Source organism: Tiliqua scincoides, chromosome 2 (assembly GCF_035046505.1).
Source record: "Tiliqua scincoides isolate rTilSci1 chromosome 2, rTilSci1.hap2, whole genome shotgun sequence".
Classification (NCBI taxonomy): Eukaryota; Metazoa; Chordata; class Lepidosauria; order Squamata; family Scincidae; genus Tiliqua; species Tiliqua scincoides.
In genome coordinates, this window is record NC_089822.1 from 156248450 (window position 1) to 156269389 (window position 20940).

The following is a 20940-nucleotide window of genomic DNA, read 5'->3' on the forward strand; positions in this document are numbered from 1 at the left end:
AGGGTAAATTTTCAAAAGACAGAGTTTGCACTTAGGATGTGGCTTGGAGGATTGAAAGGTGCTATGTGGTCCAGTCTAAGGCAGTTTCTTATTATGATTTAAACTTGTTTGTCATGGATCAAATCTATCTGATGAAACATTCTATGTAACTTGAAAGCTTGTATATGCTTGGACTAGCAGAAGTTGGTCCAGTGAAAGGATCAGCTTTCTCTACAGGGTATTACTTGTGCGTTGGAAACAAAACACATCCAAAAATACTAAATTAGAACAATACTGAAAGTGTTCATGCTAGGCAGACAAGCAAAGTAAGACCTTGGAACCAGATTTGGCCCCCAAGTGCTTCTAATTTAGCCAGATGACTCCTCCCTCTATGCCCATGGCCAACATTCCAGCCCTCAGACCTTCTCCTGCAAGCTTGTATGCACTGTCACTGGTGCCACCTGCCCAAATGTAGCAGTCTCACCTCCAGACACAAAATCAATGCATGTGTGCATGGAAGAAGGGAGTACGAATGTGGGCCCTGTCCGGGAGCAGTGCAGCTCAGTCAGTTCAACCCTGAGCTTCCCACTGCCCAGGGCTGCAGCAGCGCCAAAATGGCTACCACTGCATCCAGCTGGGCTGGGAAACAGCGCTGAAGCTACACAGGCCCCAATGAGTCTCCTCGGATCTGCACCTGCTATTGAGCGGGCGCGATTTGAGGAGACCCGTGTCGGGTCTCCTGGGCCCAGAGGGGGGGTCAGGATATGGTGGCAGGGTCTGCCACCATCCCCTCCTACCCTGCTCCCTCTCCCTCCACACCTTCCCCCTGCCTTGGAATGCCTTCCCCCCCACCCAAACATAGCTCTCTGCCACCCCGCGCTCGCCCGAAGCTCAGGTGGTTGTCTGCCAGCTGGTACTGGCTCAGCACAGACTTGCGCTGAGCCTGCTCTGGGTCTGGAGCAGCAGAGATGGTTACAGACATGCCTTATGGAGAGCTGACTATAGATGTATGTGTGTGTGTGTGTGTGTGTGTGTGTGTGTGTGTGTGTGTGTGTGTGTGTGTGTGAGAGAGAGAGAGAGAGAGAGAGAGAGAGAGAGAGAGAGAGAGAGAGAGAGGAAAACCTTCTATTTCCTTCTCTGGAACTCCTCCAAATAAAAAACAGGAAAAAAGCAGACAGTGTAAGTTGTGTGTTCCAATAAGAATGGAATGCAAAATATTTTTTACAGCAGTGAAATCAAAGTAATGAGGATAACTATAAAAAGTTATAAGTATGGGGCAACAAAATTGTTTCATATAGCAGACCGAACAGCCTTCATGGTGTCTGCTGAGGACTAGAAGTGATGTCATTAAGCAGGAAGTGATTTCATTAAGCTGGTGATGAGCAGGAATGAGCATTTTTTTCCCCTCACCTTGGAACTAATTAGCCACAAATGACAGAAGAGAAAATATGCAAACCTTGATCATATTTTCAAGATATGGGAGAGAACAATTATGATGCAGGCCACCCTTTCAGCAATGCCACTTCTGCAAAGTGAGACCTCACTTTGCAGCTCTGCAGTTGAGAGGTGCTCTCAAAAGCTGCGCCTCAGTAGAAGTGGTGCTGCTGAAAGGGCAGCCTGTGTAATAATTAGATTTTCCTGGTGCCTCAGCCGCTTCTGCCTTTCTCACCCCACATGGTCTGCCTCTTCCTCTATCCAGGAGTTTCCAGACTTTTCAATAGGAGGTCCACATATATTTTACACATTTTCATGGGCCGAAAAACAGTTTTATATAGGGCAGAGGCAAGCGATATATGGCACACTGTCTCTGTCTGATCCTTTGCGATATCCAGTTTGTTATGATTTGTTTATTCATGTGCAAAACTGATGCTATTTCCTCACTGAAATTGTTTTACGGCATTATTGAAAAGTCAGCATGTGGAAACCCAATTTGTTTTATCAGCAGGTTAACGTTGAATAATAGTGGTTTGAGGGTCTTATGATTTGTCACTCGGGTGCTTACTCAAGAGCGGTTGCCACTTGCCTCATGAAGAGAAGCCACTAATAAATGGCAAATCTGTTTTATTATACTTGAAGCTTGGATTATTTTGGTCTCATGGCTTTAACCCAGCATGTGACATTTGGGTTGCTTTCATAGAAGTGCTCTTCTTGAGCACCAGAGATCTGGTGAAGATGTGTCTGGTCAGGAGGTCTGGTCTAGAGGGTAGAGCTTCCATTTGCCTGAAGATAACATTCACAAGGTTGCCAGTTTGAGGCCACCAGCATCGTGCAACTTTGAAGCAGCTGACGCTGAGCCGAGTTATTCCATCTGCTCTGAGCATGGGAGGATGGAGGCCAGAATGTGAAACCAGATCAGAAAGAAACATCTGAATGTTGTGGTTCTTGAAAGATAGAACCTTCTTTCAACTGTAAAAATCCCTATGGGAATTTAAATAGCCTGCCTATGTAAACCGCCTTGAATAAAGTCTTGAATAAAGACTAAGAAAGGCAATATATAAATACCTGTATTATTATTATTATTATTATTATTATTATTATTATTATTATTATTATTATTATTATTATATGATCCAGGTGACTGAAAGTGACGGTAAGCCAAACCGACACAACAACCCTGGTCATATGGACTTCATGTGGGCCTTATGTTTGACACCCCTGTTCTAGATCTTAACAAAGTGCAGGATTGCTGTTGCTGCTTTTTCCTTGCTGCTGCTGGTGTCTGGAAGGCCTTATAAGACCTTCCTTCATGAGGCCTTCCAAGGGCTGGAGAGGCCACATGCGGCCTCTCCGGCCCTCAGAACACAGCCACACTGGGGTGTGTGTGCAGTCAGAGTCAGATGACCCTGCCTCTAATGAGACTGTACATTAGAGGCCCTGCCTCTAATGACCGCACATTCCTGCTGGGGAGATGGCTCAACATGCAGAGAGAACAATGCTGCCACACATGACCTAAATCATCATAATGACAGTAATCAAGAATGAGAGAAGTCACACCTGGCAGATTCTTCCCTCTGGCCTTTGGAACACCTCCAGATGCAACGAGGGGGGGGGTTGCATCCAGAGGTGAACCAAAAGAACTGTCACTTCCAGAAGTGCCATCACTTCTGGGTCATGGGACACCTCATTGGCACAAGACGTCATGGCATGTTCCTACTCCACAGGGAGTGTTCCTCCCAGGGCCAATGGCAGTTGCAGCAAGCCCAATCCACTGCAGAGGCAAAGGGTTAGAGCAGACTTGCCCCAACACTCCAGTCCTGATTTAGATCCCCCTTTTCTGCAGTTGCTATTTAAGAAGGAGGGGAAAGCATGCAATGACCAATCCCAGCAATTGAAGCATGAGGAAGTATATCAAAGTGTTACTTTAATTAATTAAAAAGGTGACAAAGTATACCGGCTGGGATCCAAAGAATTCACAGCTAGTTCTGTGCATCCAAGGGGGCTGGTGCTCGGGTGCTCAAACAACAGCTCCCCACAGTACATGGCAAATGGATTTTGAAAGAAAGAGAACCTTTTCAAAACAGTCTGTGATATGGCAGGGGTGTGTGCATCTGTCTGACTGTTATGAAAAGAAAAAAGTCAAACATCCTACAGGGCACACTCAATCTGTTTAGTCTACCTAAGTGTCTGTCTGGATCCCAGCCACAGTATCCAAATAGGGAGTGGGGGACAGTTAATTTGCTTAATTTAGATTCTCCCCATTACCAATATTTTAGGGCAAATGAAGAGAAGTCCCGAATCAGTCCCTTCGTCCGTGTTTCATCCAATGGAGAGATCATGCAGTACCAAGAGTTTCACCTGACTTCATCTTGCAGCCTGAACATCTACAGGTTTCCCTTTGATAAGCAGAAATGCAACATAACTGTGTTCTCACCCATGCATTCAGGTAGCTGCTCAATTTCTCTTGAGTGTGCTTGCCACTTGATGTCATGTGTGCCCCCTAGACTATGTCTCTCTTTCTTGCATGCCCATCCTTCATCCGCATTAGATATGGAATGTCGGGACTTAAGCTGTTCTCTTCCCTACAGTAACCAGGGGTCAAATTAGACCTGACCCTAAGCACATCCACCTATTTTCTTTCTCTATTTTTAGTATACAGAGTAGCAGAATGGGTGATGAAATAGGTTGTAATTCTGGCTGGGAGGTAGGGGGCTGTAATACTTTGCCTGCCCACAATGTAGTTCCTATCTTGAGCACTTCCTCTGCCTGTGTGCTATTTTTAGTGGAGGAAAAGGCTTGAATTGGTTTTCAAGGCTGCAACAGAGGCAAAAGGTAAAGCCTCCTGTCAGGGAAGCTGATGGTGTAGGTCATTTTGGGTTTTTGAATTTGAATAGATGTTATATTAATATAGTAGAGGGTGTCTGTGAGTGGACTAAAGAGCATAGCTGAAGATAGGTTAAGAAGTTCTGACAGGACTGAAGTTAGTTTGACAACTAACTCCAACTACAAGCAAGATTGAGGTCTGGAATGCAGCCACCTTTGAACTTGGATACACTTTTTGGCTCCCATAAAAGGTATGGATTGGAGGTGTGACCTGGAAGTTGCCCTGCCTGCCTGCCTGCCTGCCTAAAGCTAAATGGGAGCAGCTCCATTGACTGGAATGACACAGGAAGTCATTGACGAGTTGTCATGACCCTTGGTGAGAGAGGGGAGTCGCTGGCGTGCCACAGAGAGAGGGTGGAATGGAATGCTGAGAAGCCAGTCAGCAAGTGCAATAGCAACTTGCGATCCTGCCTGGTGTGATTTGTTGAAATCTTTGGAAGTTGTGCAGCCAGAGAGATGATCACACCATGGAAGGGAAACAACAGAAAACTAGAGATGATTGGAACAATATTGTAAAGACCTTTATTGGGTTTAGAATAATCTGTTTTGTAAACTGCCTTGAATCTGATGAGAAATTTGATGATGAGAAAGGCAGTATATAAGTACAGAAATAAATAATAAAGAACTCCAAATTATGCAATGAACATCAATGGCTATAGAAACACTCTGATGCCAAAAATAGCCTGATGCAATGATACCCTTCCAACTCTGCCTATTCAAGCAACCGTTTCAGTTCGCTGCACAGCAAGGCCAGTCCTGGCTGCTTGGGAATGGTGTTGCAAACATAGGACAAAAACTACCACAGGGGGGTATTCCAGCAGCTTTTAGGTTACTGAGCCATCATAGAAATCTCCGAGGGATTGGAAGTGCTCCAAAATAAGGAAAAATAGGCGCAAAGGTGTAGGATGAAAATGGAGCATTAATCATACTCCCCTGCCAGGATTTTGGCCCATATCAGTGCCGCCTGCTATGCTGCTTTATTATTTTTCAATGCTAAAGGTTAATGTGCGCAAGACATCCCAAACATCTCCTCTAAAGACAAAATGTGAACAATAATTTACCGGGGAATAGGTACCAGATTGTCCCTGGCAAATACTGGGACAGTTGGAGAATAAGGGTTAGTATTGTCTTATGTTTGTGTGTAGTAGTTTGGTTTGGTGTTTTAATCTCCTCTCTTTGGATGGCAGGGTGGGGGCTGTAATGAAGAAATATCCACAGCTTGAGTTCTGCCCTTTGGCTTTCTCTCTGCTCCAGATGAGGAGGTGGTTATGAAGATGAAAGATATTACACTTGAAGTGGATACCAAAAGTCGCAACCTCTACTTAACCAACGGGGAGTGGAAGTTCAACAGCATCTCTTATTCCAATCACATAATTGCTGGTGTAGAGATGAACTACAGTGCAGTGACTTATGAGGTATCAGAATCAGGCGGTGTACCAGGTCTTTAAAAGTCATCATCTGTTCTGGCAGATTTTAATGTTCATGCCCCAAAGAGAATTCTTGTCCCTGTTAGGTATCAGGCTGGTGTCAGAGGTTGGCCAAATTGGGCACTGGCCAAGGAGAGGTCACCCCTATCAGAGGGCCCACTCCCCAGGCTGAGCACTGAGCCTTCAGTACTGGTGACCACAGAAGCACCAAATGCGCCATCAAGGGGCGTAGTGGACCCATGTGCAGAGCTTCGCCAAAGGGCCACCAGCAAAGTTTCCTCTGCATGAAAAATATCATAAACCACTAATGCTCAAAAGCTGCTGGGCAAGAACCAGCCATGCAATATTGAATATGTTTGGGATCCACTACTTCTTTGTACCTCTCCCTGATTCTGAGTCACCTGCGCTACTCCAAATTTCCCTAATTTTAAGGGAATCTCCCTTATTTTGGGATAGGAATGGCATATTTCTATATTCCAAGGCAGTGGTGTCAAACATAAGGCCTGTGGGCCAGATATGGCCTTTAGAAGGTTTTTATCCCTCCCACGTGATAATTGGGTTCTTCCAGCACCGCCCTATCAGTAGCGGAGCTTCTGCCAAGACCTTAGGAGGGAGAAATGGAAGGAGGCCTCAGAAGGCATGGAATGCTAAGGGGAAATGGGCAGACCAAGAGAAGTGAGAAATAGAGACACTGTCAAGGCACTGGAAGAGCCCAATTATCATGCGGCCCACATTTCAGCAGTGCCGCTTCTACCAAGGTGTAACTTCAAGAGCACTAAAGTCAGTGGTTCCCAAACTGTGCATTACAGGATGCACACCGGCTGAGCTAGTCAGCAAAGTGACCGTGATACAACAGAAAACCACAGAGCAGTTCAATGTTCCATGGGCTGTGCACTGCATGCAGCATTTTCAGGGCTTTTTTGGACCCTCCTGCCCTCCATATTCTCCTTACCTTTCATTTTAGGGACACTTCCGGAACGTGGAAAAAGTAAGTGCCAATGGTGTCATCAAATTGCATGTCATCAGCATTTACTTCCAGGTTCCAGACCAGCGCCTGCTGGAGGAAGCATGTCACGCTCCAGGTAAGTTTGGGAACCACTGACCTAAGCTGTGAAGTGGCACCTTGGCAGAAGTAGTGCAACTGAAAAAGACAGCCCGCATGATCATTGACCTCTCTCTGCATGATAACTGGGTTCTCCCATATCTTGAAAAGATTTGCATATTTTCTTTTCTGTCATTTGCAATTGAGTTTCTACGTGAGAACAAAGTGCTTATTTCCGGCTAAATCATATCACTTCTGGCTGAATGGTGTCACTTTTGAAGTCACTTTAGCAGGCACCATGAATGCTTTTCAGTTCACTTTTTGAAACGGGTTTGACATCCTTGTTCTAAGTGGTCACTCTCTTCTCCAGTCATTGGTCTGGGGACCATGACTGTATTTTGCTACAGTAGTCAGGCTGCATCATGAAGTGGGTGATACTATGAATGTGTATCATGAAGTAGAAAAGGGAGGATGCCGGTATGGCTAACAAATGAGGACAAGGAAACTATAAAAGCTATAAAAGACAAGAAAGCTTCCTTCAGAAAATTAAATTTCGGTCCAAATGAGAACAAAAAGGAGCACAAACTCTGGCAAAACAAATATAACCCCCAATCAGAGATCCACTTAGGGCACAATCCTAACCAGGTCTTCTCAGAAGTAAGTCCTATTTTGTTCAATGGGGCTTACTCTCAGGAAAGTGGGGTTAGGATTGCAGCCTTAATTGTACAACTTGGCTGGTGTATATGTATGTGCTATTGGTCTGTAGCAAGAAAGATTTAAATATTTAAATTTAGTTTGATCCACAGACTCTGCCCCAGACCTGTCTTCTTATTCTTCCCCCTCGCTCATTCCCTCCCACTGATGCCTCCTCCTCTTTTCTCTCCTTTCCTACCAGGATCCTCTACAGACACAGGGGAGGAACTGCAAGTATTAGATACAACAGGAGTGTTTTCTTTCTAAATAGCAAAAGGGGGGACAACAACTGTGAAATGAGGCCAAACTGCAGTGGTGGGTAGGAGGGCTTTAGTAGTTCCGCCCCACTGTGAGCCCTATCAAGCACCATATTTAAATGAAAAAGTTTCCATGGCTGAAACCCATTCCCAGATGTTAGTCATTGTCTTTGAGTAGTTTATTCATTTTAAATCCCTCTCAACAGCTTTCCATGCAGAGACGCCCAGTTTTGTACGTGTTAAATCTGATCTTCCCAACGTCTGCTCTTTTCATTATGGATATGGCCATTTCGTGCACTTACATCAGTTCTTCTGAAAAAATCAACTTCAAGATCACATTGATCCTAGAAGTCTCTGTTTTGTCTTTGATCCTGAATGAGATTCTGCCTACTTCTTCGGATGATCCCCCTGTAATAGGTAGTAACCACATCTGCAAGTGGGGCTCTAATAAATGTATGTTGTAAGAGTTATTATGTATTACTGCGGTACTCTGTTTCTGAAGAACATTCAAGGCAAGTCTAGATAGCAGACCTGGATTTGCTTTTGTACCCAAGCACCATGATTTGGTAAGAATGGTAGTTTTGCAGAGTTTCCAGCAGCCTCTCATTCTGTAAGCGGGGAGGGGGGGTGCAAATGACTTGCAGACCCTCCGGGTCAATAATATCACAGGTCGGATAGTGCAGGGTGACTTGAAAGGTGGTGACTCTTTATCGTTTTCATCTTCCTTTTGTTTTGCAGCAAAGTTTTTCACAGGCATTTTCCTGCTGATGGTGGTTGGTCTCCTTGAGAATTACTTAGGAATGTATCTGAAGGAGATGGAACCTCCTTGTTGGTTTCTCAAGGGCAAGAGCCTCTTCGTTCACTTCAGGAAGAAGAAAACTCCAGTCCGTGTTCTTCATTCTGGTAAGTTTTTATCAGAAAGTAAGTATTTTATTGTCAAGAATAAATTCCAGAAAACATAATTTAGTGCTTCACTTTTCTTTCTCTCATCAAAGTTCAGGTCAGCCTTTGAGGGCCTGTTTCTTTTTAATCAATGAGTGCAAGAGGCTGATGGTGCGTTTGTAAAATTCTTATTGATAAGAAAGAACAACATAGAGGTGTTTGAAAACGGTGTTATTTATTTTACTCCGAAGTAAGCCCATTGTGTTCAGTAACACTTACAACCCAATCCTATCCCCAGTGGGGCCACCAGGTGCAGCTGCACCAAAATGGCAACTGCTATATCCTGTGGCCCTACAGAGGCCACTAGAGGTCTCAGGAGAAGAGGATATTCATCCCTTTCCCCCAAGTAAGGGAGCAGGCCCCACAATGGAGCTATTTGAGTCTGTACTGGCTGTTTTGTGGCCAGTACACTGGAGAACCTCTGTGTCGGGCTTTGTCAGACAGGGAGAATAGGATCTGGTAGAGCAGGGCTCCACTGGTCCCACCCCCCTCCTGGGCCTATCATCCCCCCCCCCGCCCTCTTCGTGCTCTGGAACACCTCTCCCCACTTCAAAAATTCACACTGCTGCTTAGCAGTGTGGCTTACCTCCAGGCACTCCCACGGCATCTCCTCTCGGCACTAAGGCCCAGCGCTGGCGGCCCCTCCTCCCCAGGTGCCACAGAATGCCTTATGGTACATTTGTGACACCCAGTGCTGATGTTGGAGCTCAGAGCTGGTGCTCCAGGAGCACAGTAATGGGCCCTTTGGCTATAACCTGCAGAAAAGGTCTAATCCCAAAGCAGAATTCCTGCAGGAGCTGAAGCCCAAATGGTTCCGAGTTCCCCAGATTGCCAGCGCTAAGGTTCATCTTCTAGCTGCCAACAAAGTTTATCAAGAACATATGTATTTATTTAGAGATTTATACCCTTTCTTTCAGCCTGCTGAGGGGCCACCAAGGTGGCTCACTGTATACAAAAAACACTTTACATGGTCCATTAAATCAATACAAAAAAATCTAAACAACAAAAACCACATTAAAACAAATGGCATGAGCCAAGAGAACAAACCATAATTAATCCATCCCTGAATTCACCAGGGAGGGACATTGTTTCAAACTGAAATGCCCTGTGAAAATGCAAAGACTTTCTCAGAAGCCAAAATAATAGCAGAGAGGCAGCCAAATCAATCTCCAGGGGCAGGGAATTCCACAGTCTAGGGGCCATTGTGGAAAAGGTTGTGTCCCTCATTACTTCCCACATGCACTTTTGATAGAGGAGAAATGTGGAGCAGAGCCTCAGGTGGCAAATGGAGGTGACAGGCAGGTTCATAAGAAGTTGATGGTCCTTCAGGTAACCTTGTCCCAAACCATTTTAGGACCCACCATCATCCAATAAGCCAGCCAGGGACAAATGAAGAGACTGCCAAGGTGGCAACAGATAGCAGTACTGGATATGAGCCCTCCTTTGTGCTGCCATCCATAACTACAGCAGTGTTGAAGCAGAACTGATGTCCATCCATTGCTCTGTCAGTTTTTCTGACTGGTGCCACGGATTTTGCCCAGCTAGGAAAGCTGACTGGAAACCAGGCAGTGGCCAGGTGAAAGTCCTCCTTCACTGCTGCCAGTGTAGCTGCAGGTGACGTCAAGAAGGAGGACCTGCATTCTTCTCTTAGGTGATTTCCAGTTGCCAAGGGGGAGGGGAGTGACTAGCATGCATGCACTTTCCAAAGATAGAGGGAGTACACCATTGGGGAGATCTCACAGGACATTTGCCCAGGGCCCCCCACAAGGTGGAGCCGCCGCAGAGATATCCCAATTTGTCCAAGTCTTCCTCCAAGTATACAAAATAAGAATTTGCCATGTGCTTCTTTCTATTCTAGAGGACACAATACCAGAGGAGGAAGAGACCTGCTGCAATCATACCCTGGTAGGCAAAGACAGTGCCGAAAAAGAGACCTACAAGTTTCTCCAAAGCATCTGTTCTGAGCTGCAGCTAATGAGGAAGGAGGTGTCTGCCCAGAAAAACCAGCTTCCTGCTGATGAGGACTGGAACAAGTTTGTGGTTCTGGTGGAAAAGATGTTGTGTTTCGCTCGCACACTTTTTTCAGTGCTGTTTATAGCTTACATTATTCAGAAATGGATCATGGAAATATGACTCAATGGTCCTGTTGCACGGCTGATAAGCAACTCAGAACGACACAGGGATGAAGGTTCACAGGTTTTTATTTGAATTGTATACAATTGGTCTACGGGACTCATGTCCAAAGCATGGACCCAGTTTTGACTGGGTCCAGAACTCTTATACGACTCTTGGCCCTTTGTCTGAAAATCTAGACTTTCCATTTGCTGAAAATTTGACATCGTAAATGGGGCTAATTCCTAATAGGATATAGATAAGATACCATTTACATAAAAGATAGAAAATAGGTGGGCAATAAGTGGGCAAAACCATTGATTGGCTCTGATTTACATACAGGTGGGGTTTCACCTCAAAACTTAGCCAAAATTACACAATTTCCAAAAGTTTTCAAGAACCAGTAGGGTATGCTATAATATCATTTTATCCAGTACTGACCCAGTACTGACCCTTACTCACATCTATCAATCCAATTAGGGACTTTCTTGACAGGTCTCTGTACCATCCTCATTAAGAGGTGACCGTTATTTCTCCGCATGCTTTTCTCCTATGCTAATGTCAACATGGAAACACCTGTGAAGCCTTCCTGCTATGTTAAGGCTTTTGTCTGTTCTTAAAACTTTTCTAAAATCAAGCATTTTAGTTCTTTAAGAACTACTTCTATGGCTAATTCTATGTAACTATTGTGACCCTTTTAGTTTGGGTACATATGTAGGTTTGGCATCAAAGGTAACTTGGTCTCCATATGTATTGGAAGTATGAAATCTAAAAGTTACAGAGTCTCTCTAGTGCATTCTGGCATTAAGTGTATTTTCTGCCAAGGTCGTGAGGCCCATTTCTCCTGCTTACATTCCAGACATTGAGGCCTAACTGCTTCTGTAAAACTTCTGTGAAACTAACAAACAGCTTCAAACAAGCTTTTCACTATTCTCTGTGTTTCCATGCTTTAGCAATGTGACTTTTAAGCTTTCTGTATAAATGGTATGCTTTTAAAATCAAGCAGCTCTTTAGCATTGTGTGTATGCTATAGTATTTCTGGGCTATCCAGTGGCTCTAAGGTCAAAGGTCACCGGGCCTCAGTCCTTCCAAACAAAATATGCTTAGCTGTGATATAATCAAAAGCAGGGGTGTCCAAAGTTTTTGGCAGGACAGCCGCATCACCTCTCTGACACTGTGTCGGGGGCCGGGGGGTAAAAAAGAATTAATTTACATTTAAAATCTGAATAAATTTACATAAGTTTACACAAATTTACCTAAGTTTACATAAATAAGTTTACATAAATTAATATACTAGAAGTGCAACTTATATGAATGAATGACGGTCTTGCAATAGCTCAAGGCCTATAAAAGGCCTTGCACAAAGCAAGGCTGGCCTTTCCTTTGCTGCCGCTACTGCATCACAGACGTGAAACAGCAAGTAGTGGAGGAAGCCCTCATCCCACAGCTCACGCAACAGGTCAAACAGTCGCCCTCATGCCGAGAGCAGCTGTGTTGGGCCAGTGCGGGCTCCAACAAATCTCCGGAGGGCCAGAGGCTAATTGGAGACTGGGGGCTCCCTGAGGGCCGCATTGAGAGGCCTCGAGGGCCGCATGTAGCCCCAGGGCTGGGGTTTGGGCACCCCTGATCAAAAGAGAGAAGAGTTATGGATGCCATTTGTGCACTCGCAGTTTTGTTTTGCTTCTGGTCAAACAAGTTTTGCACGGTTTTGAAACCATATACTGTACCAACTTGCAAAACCCGAGGCAAAAAAAGGGTGAATATACTGTAAACATAAGAACAGCCCCACTGGATCAGGCCATAGGCCCATCTAGTCCAGCTTCCTGTATCTCACAGCGGCCCACCAAATGCCCCAGGGAGCACACCAGATAATAATAATAATAATAATCTTAGTCGTCAGATTTCTCCTCAGACTTTAATTCAAGGCGGTTTACATAGGCAGGCTATACTAAATCCCATTAGGAATTTTTACAATTGAAGAAGGTTCTGTCTTTCAAGAACCACAACATTTCAGATGGATCTTTTTATGATCTGGTATCACATTCTGGCCTCCATTTTCCTCCCACACAGGCTGACAGCGGCCAAAGAGCAGGTGGAATAACTCAGCTAGGCTTGTCAGCTACTTCAAGGTCTCACCGTTCACGGTGCCGGTGGCCTCAAACTGGCGACCTTCGGATGTTATCTTCAGGCAAACGGAGGCCCTACCCTCTAGACCAGACCTCCTGTCTGATAACAAGAGACCTCATTCTGGTGCCCTCCCTTGCATCTGGCATTCTCACATAGCTCATTTCTAAAATCAGGAGGTTGCACATACACATCATGGCTTGTAACCCGTAATGGATTTTTTCTCCAGAAACTTGTCCAATCCCCTTTTAAAGGTATCCAGGCCAGACGCCATCACCATATCCTGTGGCAAGGAGTTCCACTGACCAACCACATGCTGAGTAAAGAAATATTTTCTTTTGTCTGTCCTAACTCTTCCAACACTCAATTTTAGCGGATGTCCCCTGGTTCTGGTGTTATGTGAGAGTGTAAAGAGCGTCTCTCCATCCACTCCGTCCATCCCCTGCATAATTTTGTATGTCTCAATCACGTCCCCCCTCCGGTACCTCTTTTCTAGGCTGAAGAGGCCCAAACGCCTTAGTCTTTCCTCATAAGGAAGGTAAGCCCCAGCCCATCTTAGTCACTCTCTTTTGCACCTTTTCCATTTCCACTATGTCTTTTTTGAGATGCGGTGACCAGAACTGGACACAATACTCCAGGTGTGTACACCACTGTATACTGTATACACCACTGTATACTGTGCACACCACTAGTAGCAATCCCTCCTTTAAATCCCCTTTGACCCTCTGGAAAAAAAATTCTCCTCTATCTCTAGCCTTCATTAGCTCTCAGACTCAGTTGGTGATGCGGGACAAAATGTACAAGCAGCAGAATATGAAAAACGTGAATATGGAATTCTAAGCATGAGAATACGACACTTCTACTTGTTTTTGCTCATTAAGGTGTACAGTCTCAGTGAATGCAAATATTAAATATCTATCTTAATTGTCATGGTTTTAATTAATCCATTTCTGGAGACTTTGAGGTCAGGCAGAGAATTTGTCTTTGGATTTTTTTTTCTGAGGCTTTGGAGGGCCATTCTGAGGCCTGCAGAGGCCTGTAGAGTCTCTGAGTGGGCTCTGGTAAGTATTGGACTTCCGGATTTGCTCCTATTTGGAACCAAACTGGTGCAAGGGCAGACAGGAAGGCCCAGATTGTGACCCACTGTGCTTGGGGTCCTGACTCACACTTTGGGAACCGCTGGTTTAGAGCACTGGTTCCCAACCCAAGGTCTATGGACCACAAATGGTCCATGAGATTCTGAGAAGTGGTCCACGAGGTTTCAAGAGAAAAAAAAAGATCGCCTTTGATCACGTTCAGCATCTTGCCAAACAAGTACTCCTCCACAGAACCCAGAGTGGGAGGAGAATGGACTGCTCACAACCATAGCTGGCAATGAAAGCAGCACAAATCTTCTCTATAAATTATAAATCTAATAAATTTCTAATAAATCTCTATTAAAAATTGAATTGTATTTTTTGTGTGCAGGGGTGGGGGGGCTGAATGTGGTTCACGACAATCCCAATTTTTGCCTCAGTGATACACAGGCTCCTAAAGGTTGGGAACCACTGCTTGAGAGCAGGGGTGTCAAACATAAGGCCCGGGGTCCAGATGTGGTGCACAGAAGCTTTTTATCTAGCCCTCAGGCTCTCTGCTGCTGAGCAGTGCTGTCACTGCTGAAAGGGTGGCCCGCCTGATCATTGGGCTCTCCTAGATCTTGAAATATGATCAAGATTTGCATATTTTCTCTTCTGTCATTTGCAGTAATGAGTTCCTAAGAGAGAAAAAGTGCTTATTTTTCATCATGACCTGTTTAATGACATCACTTCCAGCCCTCAGCAGGCAACATGAATGCTATTTGGTCCACTGTATGAAACGTGTTTGGCGCCCCTGCTTTAGAGGGAAGAGGATGATTGGAAAATGGCACATAATAAAAACAAAAACAAAACTAATAGGTTCAGCAAGCCAGAAACCAATGCAATGCTCATCTGCAGACACTATCTAGTGAACCACTTTGCTTTTGTGCCATTACATGGAGCAGAATATTTTTTGTTCATTACAATCATGGTTCCTTGGTACAGACAATGAAACATGCGAAGCTGCCTTATAGCACATCAGGCTATTTGTCCAGCTAGCCTAATGCTGTCTATTTTGGCTGACTGGCGTCCCAGGTCTCAAGCTTCTACATAGACTGAAAACAAACAAATCTATTACTAGTAACTACACACAATCCCTACCCTAATTACTCACATTGTTCCAGAGTTCTGGTCTTTATATGTACAAATGCAGTGAGTGGGCATGCCTTTTCAGAAGCAACGGTTGCTGCAAAGAATGGACCTCAGAAATACACAAGAAGATTGTGTGCGTGTGTGTCTCAGACACAGAGAGAGAGAGAGAGAGCTCCCACAATATAGCCTGCTCTACCTGGATCTGAGTTTCCTCCTCTTGGACAACAACACTGTTCCCTCTAAGCCAGTGTTTCTCAAACTGTGGGTTGGGACCCACTAGGTGGGTCTCCATCCATTTCAATATTTTATTTTTAATATATTAGACTTGATGCTGCCATGATATGTGACTGCATTTGGGGAAATGTTACAGAAAAATACTTTTAACAAGCTACTATGTATATTCTTTTAACAATAATAGTAAATGGTACTGACTCCTGGGTAAGTGTGGGTAGGATTGCAGCCTAGGATTGCTAAAATTTTCCCGCTTGATGATGTCACTTCCGGTCATGACATCACTTCTAGTGAGTCCTGACAGATTCTCATTCTAAAAAAGTGGGTCCTGGTGTGAGAACCACTGCTCTAAGCTGTGTGGCTGTGCAGTTTAAATCAGAGCCCCGTGCAGCTTTCTTGACATTGATCTGGAACTCAGTGAGGATGATGACATCATTGCTGAGTGCTCTGGAGCTGCCACCACACCGCACCATTAGGGATCTGTATAGTCCCTGTGCAAATTATAGGCAGCACTGGACATCAGGGACCAGTTCAAATTAAGCTGGCTCCCATTCATGTTTCTTTGTTTACCAATCCAGGAAGAAGAGGAAGATGCTTGAACAAAGGGCAGCATCTAAGGATAATGGCTACTGCATCAGGATGACTCAGCAGAATTTTTAGGGTGTTGAGGCACCTCAGAAGCTTTTGGGGTTCAAAATATGGAAGAATAGACAAAAATTGGGCAGAATCTGAGATTTGTCCTGCAGCACTCATTATACTTGAGTGCCATTTCTCTTGCATCTACAAATCAGAAGAGTGGCTCAAAGAAGCATCTTGCTCCATACTCTGTAAGTTAGTAGTGAACCTCCCCAGCCCCACACCCCAGGGCAAAGGTCCACAATGGCACCCCCTGTAGGATGCCACTGCCCCTGCGAATTTCCCCCCCTCCCCGCTTACTAAAGTGCACAGTGCTTCGCACAACTCCAGGATGTGTCAGGGAAGCCTCCTGAAGTTTCCCCGACACTTTAAACTGTGCTTCCAGCAAACCGCAAGCACACTTTCCAACCCTGTCAGGAGCCTCAGAGAGGCTTCCACAGGGCCCTAAAGGTTTGCAAGGCTCTGCTCCTGGGGCATTTGCCCCATCAAGTGAATGGCAGGTCTGCCACTACTGCAAGCTGTACCTGCCTGAGGGCATAGTCCTACCCTGCGCTAGAACAGGCAAGCCAAGAGGTTTACACTATATCCAGCGCAGGATAAGTGGCTCAGACAGAGGAAAGGGGACACTTTTCCCCTTACCCCTGGGCAAGATGCCCTGGCCCCAATGGGTCTCCTTGGACTTCTCGGGCTCCTCCTTGGACTCCTCCTTGGACTCCTCAGGAGGTGGCATAAGTTCAAGGAGAGCGGAGTGGCTTAAAACTGCTCTGAACTCCCTGGAAACGGGGGTTGGGATCCGGCATAACTGCCGAAACCTAGGCCCACCTCCCGCTCCCCACCCACCCACTCCCGGGGCTACCCACTGCCAGCCCTCCCCCCACCCTCCCCCACCCAGGAACGCCCAGCCAGGCCGACGCAAAGTTCACGGAGTAAGCCGCCACAGAGGCTGGATTCAGCCTCTGTGTGCTGGCACACCTCTGTGCACCGATGCAGTTTACTCCTGAGGAGGTGCAAACATGCTTTACGGCACATTTGCAACCCTTCTGGGCCAGTGCAAGGGACTTGCGCCAGCCCATGGGTACCTCTGGATTGCGCCCTGAGTGAATCAACTCCTCTTTCCATGTGGCAAACTTACCATATAAATCTCCGCTTTGGTCATCTTGCCATCTCAGCCCTGGGAAACTATCTGAAATGAACAATCCTATGATGGCCTGGAATGAAAGAGTAAACAAAGCAGTGAGTTTGCATGGGCCAGATTGCAAGCCAGGGGCAGCAACTGGACACAGTCATAAGGCTTTGAGAAAATTACGTTGCAACATCGCAGCCTTCAAGTGATGGATGTGTGCCAGTGGAGACTAATCCCTACAGAAGCCAAAGTTCAACTGCCTCTAAATCTCGCCATTACATAATACATTAAATTGAGGTGATGGTAAATCCAAATTGGCAAGAGTTACCAGAAAGATAACGTAAGAAAGAAGACACAATAAAATTCAAAAGCATACAGATTTTCACAAAGATTGCTCAATCTAAGGAGTCATTGCCTTTGACAGGTATTGTGATCATACTTTAACTTGGATTAACACCACACTTCCATATCAAAGAAAGGCACAAGTCAGTTAGGAAAGAAACCAGTGCTGGTGGGAAGGCTGGTAGTGGTGTAGCCAGGGGCCGTGCCGTGGGAGGTGATGCCATGCACTGTGAACTGTTACGTCAGTTTTGGGTTTGGAGGAGGGCAGCAGCAGCTTCACAGTGTGGCTGCTACCCATCATTCTCCAGCAGCTTCCTGGCCAACTTTCAGCTTCTGCAGAGCCGCTGCAGGGCCCTGAGCGCAGTACTGTTTTTGGAGGCTTGCAGTGGCTCAGCAGAAGCTGACAGTTGACTGGGAAGCCGCTGCTTGTGGGACCCAGGGCATGTGCCCTACCTGCCATACCTTAGACATGCCACTGGAGGCTGTAGCCTTCCTGCTGGTGCCAACAGCTGCATGGACAGTAAGTTCAGCAAAGGTGGAGGGTGGGGGGGGGATGGAATGGGGCGGGATAGACAGATCAGGCCCAGGAGGGGAGTAGGATTGGTGGTGCCAGCATGTTAGGGTTTTCTTTTGTCATAATCATTATTTTAACATAACATTATTCTCTTATCTAATCAAGATTATATAGACACAATAGTGTCAGACAGGTTTTGTTTAAGAGCTTGATTGCAGACACCTTTTATGTGGTCTTGAAACTTTTTCTGCAAAGAACAAAGATCTATTGATAAGGATGTCGAAATAAATTCAGATATTCCATGTGCTAAGGAAGCTGGAATAATTCCTAAAAACATTAACAAAAGAGAAAATGTTCCCTCTGTCATCAACCCAACCTACTCTGGGGGATGGGGGTCTCCCTACATTGATATCATGGAGGATAGAAAAAAATATATATTTTCTTATCAGCGAAACAACCATTCATAATCAAGAGACTCCAAAAGTCGAAAGATTAAGGGACCTATCCTATCCAATTTTCCAGTACTGCTGCACCTATGGGGTACGCACTGCTTCCTGTGTTGAGGATGCAGTCACAGAGGCCTCCTTAAGGTATGGGAACATTTGCTCCCTTACCCTGGGGATGCATTGCAGTTGCACCGGATAGGACTGGGCTGTAGGATTGGGATTTGATTAAGTGATGCTTGAACCAGACTGGAAACTTCCTGTCCTCCCCCAGGGGTAGTACTATACAATTATTCCATGTTGGTGTTCAATTCAGTAGTCCTTTGAGAGGATCTAAAGGGCTGGGGCTCCTATAATTTGTTTTTATCTAGTGATATGAGTGTTTGTAATGCATTCGTGTCTTCCCTGACTCTATGCTACACAGGCTTTAATTGATTTTCGAAAGAAATACAAAATGTTGTAATTTACAGTGCAACACTGGCTGTACTAAATACAAATGCAGTCTGAGTCAGGAGAAACTGGAAGTTATCATAAAGGAGACGGTAAATAGGTGATCATTTCCTGTGCAACCAGTGAAAGGGGAAGATTGTGTGAAAATGCATATACTAACTTGAAAGAATCACAAAGAACAAAAAAAGTGCTCTATGCCACTTACATGGAGTATAATTGAAGGGTAGTGTATTAAATCCCACAACTGGCGCTTCAGATTCTAACCCACAAAAATAATTCTAACCCACAAAATGAATCAGATTCTTTCCCCCAGCCCACTATAAAATGTTTTGTGTGATGGGCTAGGCACAGTTCCACTTCTTCTAATGTTCTCTTTTGTTCCTTAAAGGAACAGAATTTCCAGTGGAGAACTAAACTTCAGAATAAGGAGAGCAATTTGCCAACCTCTTTTTTGTAGCAGAAGATGCACACAGAGAACTTGAGAAGCCTCAAAAAGGCCCATTGCTGAAATTACATTGTTTGTATGTGAACTGTCTTAAAAGACACACCGTTGATTGATTTAAAAAGGATTTGATCTGTTGAAATTAACAGGATTCAAAAACATTGAATTTGGGCTACATTCACTCATGGGGGTCATAGATGGTGAAGTTGACAGGGAAAATTGAGTGCTCCTGATATGCATAACTCTCCAGCCTGCAGAGGCAGACTAGCCTTTAGCCGCTTGATGGGTCAAAAACCCCAACACTACTGCCTTAGAGATAGGACTGTTGGAGAGGGAGGCCTTGTGTGCCACCCTTTTTTGAGGCATCACACAGAGGCAGCTTAGCAGCTCAGTGGCTGGGCGACGTCCCCTACGTTCTAGAGCAGGGCTGGCCAGTCCGGAGCTTAAGAGCCACATGCAACCCTTTGACATATATTGTGAGGCTCTCGGAAATATGTTGGCTGAGCTCCTTTTTGCATCTCAATTAATATTAAAGATACACAAGAAATTTCTGAACTTTATCATTATTTACTGGGTATAAACTTAAAGTCCACTAGATTAAGACATACGTTTAAATGGTGAGCAAACATTTTTAGGAATTTAAAAGCTTCTTAACTATCGTGGCTCTCAAACATCCCTCTTGCAGCTCTCAAATGTCTGAAGAATCTAAGAGCACAATCCTAACCAACTTTCCAGCACTGGCATAGCTGTGCCAGTGGGGTATGTGCTGCATCCTGCTGTTGGGGGGGGGGGCAGTCACAGAGGGCTCCTCAAGATAAGGCAATGTTTGTTCCCTTAACTCAGAGTTGCACTTCCCTTACCTTAGTGCTGGAAAGTTGGTTAGGATTGTGTCCTAAGGACCTGGGGCTGCAACCCTATCCACACTTACATAGGAGTAGGCCCCATTGACTGTAATGGGACTTACTTCTGAGTAGACATGCCTAGAATTGGGCTCTAGGTCCCCAAATGGAAAAATAGGGAAAGTCAGGAATTTTTTACACAGGTTTGGTCATCCTTCTTTCTTAAGCCAATGCAGTTTAACAACTGCTGAAACTGCCTACGTCAGTGTTTCTCAAACTGTGGGTCGGGACCCACTAGGTGGGCTGTGAGCCAATTTCAGGTGGGTCCCCATTCATTTCAATATTTTATTTTTAATATGTTAGATGCTACTATGGTATGTGACTACTCACAGAGAAATGTCACACATCAGTACTTTTAACAGGCTATATGCTTTTAACAATGATAGACAATGGGACTTACTCCTATGTAAATGTGGGTAGGACTGTAGCCTAGAATTGTTGAAATTTCTCCTTCTTGATGATGTCACTTCCGGTCATGACATCACTGCTGGTTGGTCCTGATAGATTCTCATTCTAAAAAGTGGGTCCTGGTGCTGAAAGTTTGAGAACCACTGGCCTAGATAATTACTCACATTGTCTCAATGTGCAGTGTTCGTACTTGGTTTGCAGTTTCTGTCCTCATGGATTCTCGCAGGGGGAAAAAGTCAAATGCCTCCTTTTCCCACTGATTCCATGAAGGCCAGTCAACCACGAAGGGACTCGAACCCTCAATCTTCTGATCCGAAGTCAGACGCCTTATCCATTAGGCCACGTGGTC

General features: G+C 45.1%; 1 non-coding gene across 1 annotated transcript; it reads right to left on the reverse strand.

Moving 5' to 3' along the window:
- Positions 1-20867: 20867 nt before the first annotated feature.
- Positions 20868-20940, reverse strand: TRNAR-UCG (transfer RNA arginine (anticodon UCG)). Its single transcript has one exon. It is a non-coding gene; the product is annotated as a tRNA-Arg (tRNA).